Source organism: Eucalyptus grandis, chromosome 10, assembly GCF_016545825.1.
Source record: "Eucalyptus grandis isolate ANBG69807.140 chromosome 10, ASM1654582v1, whole genome shotgun sequence".
NCBI classification, from domain to species: domain Eukaryota; kingdom Viridiplantae; phylum Streptophyta; class Magnoliopsida; order Myrtales; family Myrtaceae; genus Eucalyptus; species Eucalyptus grandis.
Genome location: NC_052621.1, coordinates 10,285,891 through 10,295,795, shown reverse-complemented (window position 1 = coordinate 10,295,795; position 9,905 = coordinate 10,285,891).

Genomic DNA, 9,905 nt, shown 5'->3' with positions numbered 1-9,905 from the left:
TATTTGGTTCGGCTTTTGGGGAATGCATTTGCAAGAATGTAAATACCTTTGGGTGAAGGGGGTTTTCCAAAATACAAATATCTTTTGGTAAAATTTACATTGAGATACAATCTTGGCCAAAATATCGTATGGTAAAATTTGCATTTGTAAATGATTTTTATTAAATTAAAAAAAAATATTTGTATTTTTTTTTTTTGAAATTCGGCCACTAGACCACCGAATTTGGTTACCGGATGGCCAGATCTGGCTCCCGGATGGTCGCCGGGGTTAGGTGACCCTAGGCGACAGGCGGTTGTCGCTTGGGGTTGCCTGACCCCAGCGATTGTTGCCTGAGGTCGCCTGACCTTCGGCGGCTACCTGGGTCGCACGATTCAGGCCATCAGTCGCTTGGGTTGCGTGACCTAAGCATCGCCTGAGGTCCGGCGACGGTCGCTGGGGTCGGGTGACCCTCAAGCGGTGGTCGCCGGCGCGTTGTCGGCGCGCGCGACCCCTTGACCGGCGGTTGTCGACCTTCGTGCGGTGGTTTTCCTCGTAGATGAATAGTAACCTCGAAGTGAACAGTAACCGGAACTTGCATTCTGGAAATGCTAGTTCCCAAAGGACCTTCAAACCTGCTTTGGACTAAGGGCTCTTAGAGTCCTTTGGAGATGCAATTGCATCTTGCCAAAGTCACCCAAAAAATCGAACTAAACGCGTTTGTATTTGGCCAAGGGACTTTAGAGTCCCAAAGTTCATTTCCAAAGCTGAACCAAATAGGGCCATTGTTTGTTGCCTTTGGCAAAAGGGACCCCAAAAAAATTTATGGCACAAACCAAAGGCAACGGAGCAAAAGTAAAAAATGGGAGGCGTTAACAAAATTTTGTCGCCTTAGCCCATCTTTTTGTAGTGCTTCTTTTTCTAACACACTCGCATGTTCACCTCAATAATAGTATAAATAATCTTGTTAACAAGTTCCCTAATGGCACTTGATAAGGGCCTGAAGATATAAAGAACAATTTCCAATACGCATTTAATAACTTTGAATATTGAGAATATGTTACCTACAAAAAATATGGAAAAACATGTTCTTTTTTTAGTATGTTATAAATAAGAGCACAACTTACAGATCACAATTAATACTTCTTATTAAGTGTTATGGGGCACCTTTCAACAAAATCCATAAGGTAATTGCTCTTAGGAGTAGCGTGAAGTATGAGAACCGGAACGATATAAGCTGCAAATTAAGAACATCAAGTTGAGATCCACGTGTGTGTAAGAAGAAGTCTTAAATTGACATGGTTTGGAATAATTAATATATCCTAGCTCATAACTCATTGGCACACGATTTCAAGGTAATGAGCGTTATGCTGTAGCAACATAGTTTCAAGGGCAATCTTCATGGTTTAGTATGGAGAAAGATTAGGGAAGGGGATGAAAGTGGGCATTGAAGATTTTTTTTTTTTTGGTCGGTTGGCATTGAAGATTGAAGTCGAGATATCTTGATGCAAAAGTAAACCTGAATTGAGGGAGAGCAAACAGAACCTTGAGTTCACATGAGAGAGAATCAAAATGAACATGATTATAAGTAATAAGATGATTTGGAAGCTCCAAAAACCACAAGATCAAGCATTTGGCTTAAAAGGAGCCACACTTTTTTTGAATGAGAGTTTTCCCTTTAGAACGAAGTTATGGCCCTCCACTTGCATTGTAAAATTTCTCAATTACTAATATAATCAAAAATACAATTACAAATAAATTAGATGATTTGAATGCTCCTAAAAGTGTTAGATCAAGCATTTGACACAAAAGAAGACAAACATGCTTAAAATGGGAGAAGTTCTTCATTTGGAATGAGCCATGGCTCTCAACTTATGCCCTAAACCTTTTGAAGTACTAATAGAATCAAAATGATTATAATTACAAATAAATTGGGTTATTTGAAAGCTCGTAAAAGTAGATGATCAAGCATTTGACCGAAATGAGACAAACTTGTTTAAAATGGAAAGTTCTTCCTTTAGAATGAACTATAGCTCTCAAGCACTCCAAATCTTTTAAAGTTGTAATAATATCTAAAGGAACAAAATTAAAAGTAAATTAGGTGATTTGATCCTCACAAACTTCTTGCAATAGGACAATTATGAGGTGACCTTCTTTAATAGCTTGATTCCTCTTATATTCTAGTAACTTCACGTTTTCCATTAGATTCATCTCAAAAAGTTATGCATAATCAAACAAAAATCGTAAAAAAAAGTTGCCTCGGTCATGAGATAGATACTTTCGAAGTTTTGCCCTCACAAACTTCTTGTGGTTAGACAAATATCAGGAGACATGCTTTAACAGCCTGATCCCTCCTATTTTCCAGGGAAAAATTATTAAAAAAGTCATACATCTATTATAATTGTGTCGATTTAGTTATAAACTTATTTTTATGGCTAATTAAGTCCTAAACTTTTTGTAATTATGCTAATTTAGTCATTTCAACCAAATTTGGCCGGTCGACAGTGATGTGGACGCTGGCCGAGGCTAGCGACAATATTTTAATATTATTTTTTCGAATTTTTAAATTAATTTTTAATCTTTTCTTTTTTTTTTTTCCTTTTTTTTTTTTTCTCTCTTTTTGTTTTTTGCTCTCTTCCCTCCTTCTTTCAACGACTGGCCAGAGAGGAGGCTCGATTGGGGCGAGCTCGCCTTGCCGTCATCGGGTGAGGGTGAACCCCCTCGCTAGATCCATTGGCGAGGGATCGACGAGCTCCCCTCTCCTACAACCAGTCTAGGCACATTTCTTGATCCGTCATGGCCGTGCTCACCTATGTCTGGATGTTGCGGATATTGAGTATACGTCAAGGCCTTCTCTCTTGGCCTTGTGACCATGGCCACCACCGAGTCGACGAGCCAGCTTTTCGCGTCCTCTAGCTGCCCTGTGCAATCCCAAGAGGGCCCTTGGATTGCGCGTCGTTCAAGCTCTTGAGTAGGTCCCGCACGAACACGAAAGCGCTGGACACCTCATTGACGCACACCTACAGGGAGAGCTTGAAGATTGCTTCTGCGTCAAGCTCGATGAAGCTGTTGAGGGAGGATATGCTTGCGAAGCACGAGTCTTAATGTTGGGTCACGCTGCAGACTGCCTAGTGACGGTAGGGCGAGCTCGCCCTAGTCGGGCCTAGCCAGTCCTCTTAGTTCGGCGACCAGCCCTCCCCTCTGGCCAATCACCGAAAGAAGGAGGGAGGAGAGCAAAAAACAAAAGAGAGAAAAAAAAGGAAAAAAGGGAAAAAATATTAAAAATTTAATAAAAAATTTGAACAAATAAAATAATATTAAAATATTATCGTCTGTACCGACTGGCATCCACGTCAACGCCAGCTAGCCAAATTTGGCCGGAAGGGTTAAATTGATATAATTGTAAAATGTTTAGGACTTGATTGACAAAAAAAAAAAGTTTAGAACTAAATCAACACAATTGCAATAAGTTTAGGACTTTTTTGGTAATTTTCTTTATTTTCTAGTAACATCATGTTTTTCATTAGATTCCTCTAAAATAATTATGTGTAATCAAACAAAAGGCCGTCCAAAAAAGTTGCCTCAATGACGAGATAGGTAAGGTTGTTGAGATATGCATGTGAGTTGTGTTACAAATAGTCCCACATTAGAGAATAAATATGGTGTGGGGTAGTTAATATATCTTAATTGCTTATTACTTATTGACTTAAGTTTTTGAGTGAATGTAAATCTAACTTGATATATTAACATGCTTGCAATCGTCACTAGTTATTGCAAATGACCATCCTTTTAAATGTTTTTTTTTTTTTGATAATTAAGAAGTACGAATGTGGAGACCCGATTATCTAAAGACTGATGAAATGCTCGCCAAAGAAAAGCTGTCATGAAGCCACCAATGGCGCGTTTGGTAACGTTTGTTCAAAAAATTGTTAGTGAACGTAAATAGAAAAACTATTTCTGCTCCAGTGGAACAATTTTGAACAGAAGAAGGCGTTTGGTAAACTTGGTTCCGGGAATAAAAAATGAATAGAAACACGTTTGGTAAATTTGTACTCTTTTTTTTTTGTTTCTTTTTATTTTATTTTTCTTATTTTTCTTTCTTTTTTGTTTTTTGTTTTTTTCTTCTTTTGGCCGGTGGCCTCGCCTTGCGGGCGAGCTCGGGCTCGCCCGGATTCGGCGAGCCCGAGCTCGCCCAGCCTTACCCGCGCCGGCGAGGCTCGGCCTCGCTTTGGCTGGGTGAGCTTGGGTTCGCCAGCCACCGCCAGCCGGCGAGCCTCGCCGGTGGTGGGCGAGCTCGAGCTCGCTTGATTTGGGCGAGCCCGAGCTCGCCAAGCCAAGGCGAGGCCAAGTCTCACCCAACCACGGGGAGGCTCGGCCTCGTCTGGGGCCGGTGAGCCTCGCCGTGGCTGGGTGAGGCCGCCGGCCCTCGTCGGCCGTGGCCGGCGATGGCCAAGGCGGCGACGGCCAAAGAAAAAGAAAAAAAAAGAAAAAAAAAGAGAAGAAAAAGAGAGAGAGAGAAAATTTATTTTTAAAAATTGTTCGAAACAAGAAACATGTTTTTCTTGTTTCTCGTTTTTGTTCTAAATGTGTTCCTGGGAATAAAAAAATAGATTTGGAACACAAACATAAACAAACGCGTTTCTGTTCTTTTTTTGTTCCCTGGAACAAAAAAACAAAAAAATTGTTCATAAACAAAAAAAAGAAATGTTAACAAACAGCCCCCAAATCTTTCAAAAGATTGGAAAAAAGAGCACTTGGAAACATCAGCTCACATTTAAAAAGATCGTGGGCTCATCAAGGAATGGAATTCTCTACAACTTTGCCTCCACACCGAGTCAATTCTGTCCTTCAAGCGAATCAAACCACATGATTCATGCTTTGAACATCAGATGCATATGTGATCACATTTTTCGTTGCATATGATGAAGGTCATCATTAATGACTATTTGTCTAAAAGGAATTTGACCGGTTAAAACCAAGGAAGTATCACAGAGAGGGAGTGAGAGTGATGACGGTAAATAGGGAAGATGGACTGAGAAGGACCGCGGAAACGATGATCTTTGAAAACCCTTGACAAACGACTTGTCTTATAGATTCTTGTCAATAAAGCTCATTGAATCTGAGAACAGGATTCTGTGAACTTTGTTGAATGATCTTCGAGAACCCTTGACAAAAGGATTTGTCTCCTAGGCTCCATTCGTTTCGCGAAAAATAATTTTTGGGACTTTCGAATTTTCCAGTGTTCGTTTTACGAAAAATGAATTCATTGGGGAAAATGTTTTCCATGAAAGGAAAAAAAAAGTCTTCTAAATTAAGGGAAAATGTTTTTCACTTTTGAAAAGTGGAAAACATTTTCCTCACTTGATCTCTCTTATCTCACACCTCTACAAATCTTCACTTCCTCCTCCCATTTCTTCTTCTTTTTATTTTTTATTTTTTATTTTTATTTTTTTAATTTGAATTATTTTTAATTTCCTTTTTATTTTTTTATTTTTTTTCTTTATTTCACATATTCTTCTTTCTTGGCTAGTTGTCGACCATCACCAGATGAATCTCAAGCTTGCGCTCGTTGATTTGGCGAGCCTCGAGCTTGATGCTTGCGCTCGTTGATTTGGTGAGCCTCGAGCTTGACGCTCGCACTCATCAATTTGGTGAGTGGAAAATATTTTCTTTACCAAATACCGGAAAATATTTTTTTGAAATATTTTTAGGTTTTAGCCGAACACTAGAAAATATTGTCATTTTCCTAGAAAATGACTTTTGGGAAATATTTTCCGAAAATGGCCCATTTTCCACGAAACAAACGGACCCCTAGTCTCATGCTTTTCTCCATTTTTCCTTCTTTTATTAAATTTGATTTAAATGAGCTTGACACCTTTCAAGCCTTGGTTTCATGAGTTCTGTATTGAGCTGCATATACGAGTGGTCTTAGAAAAGTCTAATATTATATATTTGGTGAGGTGAAGTAGTTAATATATACTAATTTATTCATGATTCATTGACTTAAATTTTTAAGTGAAAGTGAGTTCAACTGGAAATATTAACGGGCTTAGACTTAAGCTTCCTCTTGTCGATTTCCCCAATTATAGGTATTGGACTTTATGTTGTATATTCCGACAAATGGTATTAGAGCCGGTAGTTGATTGGTGAGCTCCTAATACTGTTTGCTCTAGTAACGTGAGATCAAGACCATAAGTAAAGGTGGGTGTTGGGATACAACAACGTTGTTATGAGTTATCAAATGATATGGTGGTTGTGCATGGTTGTAATTGCGTTGCAACAGTGTGGAAATTTGAGGGGATGCTTGGATCGAGGGGCTGTCCAACACTGGAGATCATAAGTGAGGGGAGATCATTGAAGTGCGCCTGGGTTATATTAGAGAAGTCTCACACTGGGATTTGATGTAGTATGAAATAGATAATATATCTTAATTGACTTATAACCCATTAGCTTTAACTTTTGAAATGAATGTACGTTAAATTGAAAATAGTGACAGATTTGGATTTGCACTCCCTCTTGATCATCTCCCTGATTTAAGGTTTCAGGATTTCTCCTGTGCGTTCCAATGCAGGGTGATTCGCCCCTATCTTTAGAGAAGTAAATAAAAAAGCATTATATATATATTTATATATATTTAGAGCCGACAATTCACATTATGTCATCCCGTTCACATTGATAATTCGGGTTAACAGACGTCATTGCTGAGATAAACTCAGACTTTGACTATTATTCAAATTTTGTGAGTCATGCACCTGGACACGGGTTGCAAAACCCATCCCTAGTTATTTTGCTCTCAGCGCAGTTTGTGTTTCGGACACTGGAATGCCCTAACAACAGTCCTTCAAAAAACCGACGTGGTCTAAATTTGTCATTGCATAAACAATCACTATACTTTTAGCTTAATTGATTAGATTTGATCATATTTCAGTCATAGTCGTTGATCTTTTTGAGCATGTTGACATAAATAATGGTTAGAAAATAGTAAGGTGGGCATCGAGTGCGAAGTGTTAAAGTTCGGAGGCTAGCCATTGAGAGAAAAAGGTCCATGACCTCATAGTAGACACATACAACCATAGTACAACGACCGTGGACGGAATTCATCACTGAAACAGTTTCATGATGATTCTAGGGTTTGGTATTCGTATTTCCCCTTGACAAAGTTATGGCCTCGCTCCACTTATATAAAAGCAAAATGACCAAGAATTTGACCCCTCTAACCAATGAAATGTGTTGGATACTTATGGTACGTTGTTTCACTGATAACTTCATTTTAAAGCAAAATATCTTTCATGAAAATTATTTTCAAGGAAAATAGTTAGTTTTCGTTTGTTTAATGGTTTAGGAAAAATCATTTTCCTTTTTCTAGAAAGGAAAATTATTTTTCCCAATGCAAACTTGTTGTCTTCAATTTATCGAAGACATTCTTCATAAGTCAATTAATTTTCATTATCCAATACCAAAAAGTCAGAAAATAATTTTTAAAAATAGTTTTTCTTCAAATAAATGGAGCCTTAGAAAGTTAGTGCAAATTAATCTCATTTTTAGTCGTTCATTTGACTTCTGGCTTTAAGTTTCTTCGACATTCACGATGGTGAAGGTATCTGAACATATGCCTTCTTGTATGTTATTAAGAGAGCCCAATTAAACACCCTTTGACGCTCGTGGCAAAAAAAGAAAAAAAACATCATTTGACCGCTTTTATTCCAAGACTAAAGTTCTCATGAAGCATGCACGTGATTATGAAGGGCCTAAAATAAATCAAAATCTAATTTGGTAGGGTTTCATCCGAAAAGATCTCATTTCAGGTTTTTCTATCCCAAGCTCTCTTTCTTGTAACATATTTATTTGAAACTTTTTTTGTGATATCAAAAATCCTAAATTTGTATTTGTGTGATACATTTATTTTTTTATTAAAATTTAATTAAATGATTTTCCAACCAAAACAACATCATTTTTATTTCCCTTAAGCTATGTGGGCGCTATGTTAATATTTTTTGCCTTTTGTTGTTCATGTAGATAGATGTTTTACAGTGCTTATTGAGAAACCTTGACGAATGAGGATAAATATGTCACTTGAGAATAAATTTGAAATGTTTAGTGTTATAAAATTTTTTTAGTGCAAATGTGTCATGATGAACATAATTTAGAATTTTTGGTGGCCTTTTCTCTATATTGTTAGCTTCCAATCACTTCTCTCTCCCATTTGACTTAAGAAACAAAGGTGACGTCACTTTGATAACAATTAGGGAAAATAGTGATGTCATTCGGTCATGCGCACAGTCGAAAGATTTATGTTTAAGGAGAAACCACACATTCGATCACTTACTTCTTCGAGCCCCGATCAATTTTGATCCTTCAAATTTGATTCTCGACGATTATTTTTCTGACCATTTTCTGACTGTATCTTTAAAATTCTTCTCTAAAATTTTGGTCTAAAGTTCAAAGGAAATGGTTGGTATACATAGCTTTTAAATCTTTTGAAAGCTTTAAAGGGTGTGTTTGGTTTAGCTTTTTTAATGGGCTTTCAACAGCCAAAATTTTTCGGGGAAATACTAAGGTGTTTGACAAGGCTTTCGAAGTAACTTTCGGTTAACTGCTAGTCTTAGGAGTACTGAAAGCCTAAAATAAGTGGGGACTAAACTTTCGAAGTAACATTTGCGGGATGCTGAAACTAAGGTTAAATAATTTCTTCTTCCAAAACTACCCTCACCAATTCTTCAATTTTTCGATTTTGCCCCTCATTATTACTATTCATCTTCTTTGCAAAGGTAATCGGTGATTTCTTGATATACAGCTCAAAGTTTAGATTTGATTTGGTTTGCAATCGACTCGGATTGGAATTTGAGGACATCCAAACCAAGTGATATAGTTTAAAGTGCGCGAGGGGATATTTCGGATGTCCTAAGTCAAGTGGCGGATGGCTAGAATAAGTGGCGAATTGCGATGAGGCTGTCGTGGGTCTGAATCATGGATTTTGGATGCCCAGAGGCAAGGTGAGACGATCCGCCGAAATGGCTGAACGTGTAACCATGGACATGGCGGTGTACACTTCGAATGTCCAATCAAGCTATGGTCAAACGTCTGAACTTGACCGGATTTTGTTCAGAAGACTTCATATGTTGTGTCCACTTTAAGCGGACACACGGAGACATACTTTTGAAATTATGGACTGAGTGACGTTTGAGAGTTGTGCCGAGTAATTATAATCTCCTCTTGTTGATTTAGTGAAACATTCCATTAATCTCACCCTATGAAGTAGGCATGCCTAGCCAAATTAGCTAATCCTATATGTTAAGATTATTTATGCGTTTATTTCCTATTTGATTTCTTACGTTGGTTTCACGATTCCACCTTTTCGCCTAACAAATTGGTAGCAGAACTTTGAGTTGTTGATACCGATTGTTCTAGAAATATCTATCTGCAATTTCCCAATGGCTCTATAAAGTTCGAGTTGGAGAAATTTACTGATGAGTATGTTTTAATTTTAGGCGTGATGAACTTAGATGCACAACTTTCATACCAATTACTGAGGAAGATACACAAGGCTCACTTAACGAAAACACATTCTTATTACTAGAGGCAGTCTTTTACAATATCGGTTAGGAGAACTTACGCACATACACATAGTTGACAAGCACTCTCTCACACCCTTAGTTATCATAGTCAAGCCTCTCACACCCCATTTACTTTAATGGTCGCAATTGCCTACTTATAGGGCTAAGGAGGTGGTTCTACCTCCTAAAATATCTAGATATTACTATCTCTCTCTAGATAATCCTTGAGAAATTATCTTCCTAAATATTTCTACACCCTTCTTGAAATATCTTTTGACACAATATTTAGATATATAAGTAACCTAGAAATATCAACAATTCTTGAGAGTATGTTCTCTAAGGCACACCTAGACGTGTTTGACGGAACTTTCACTG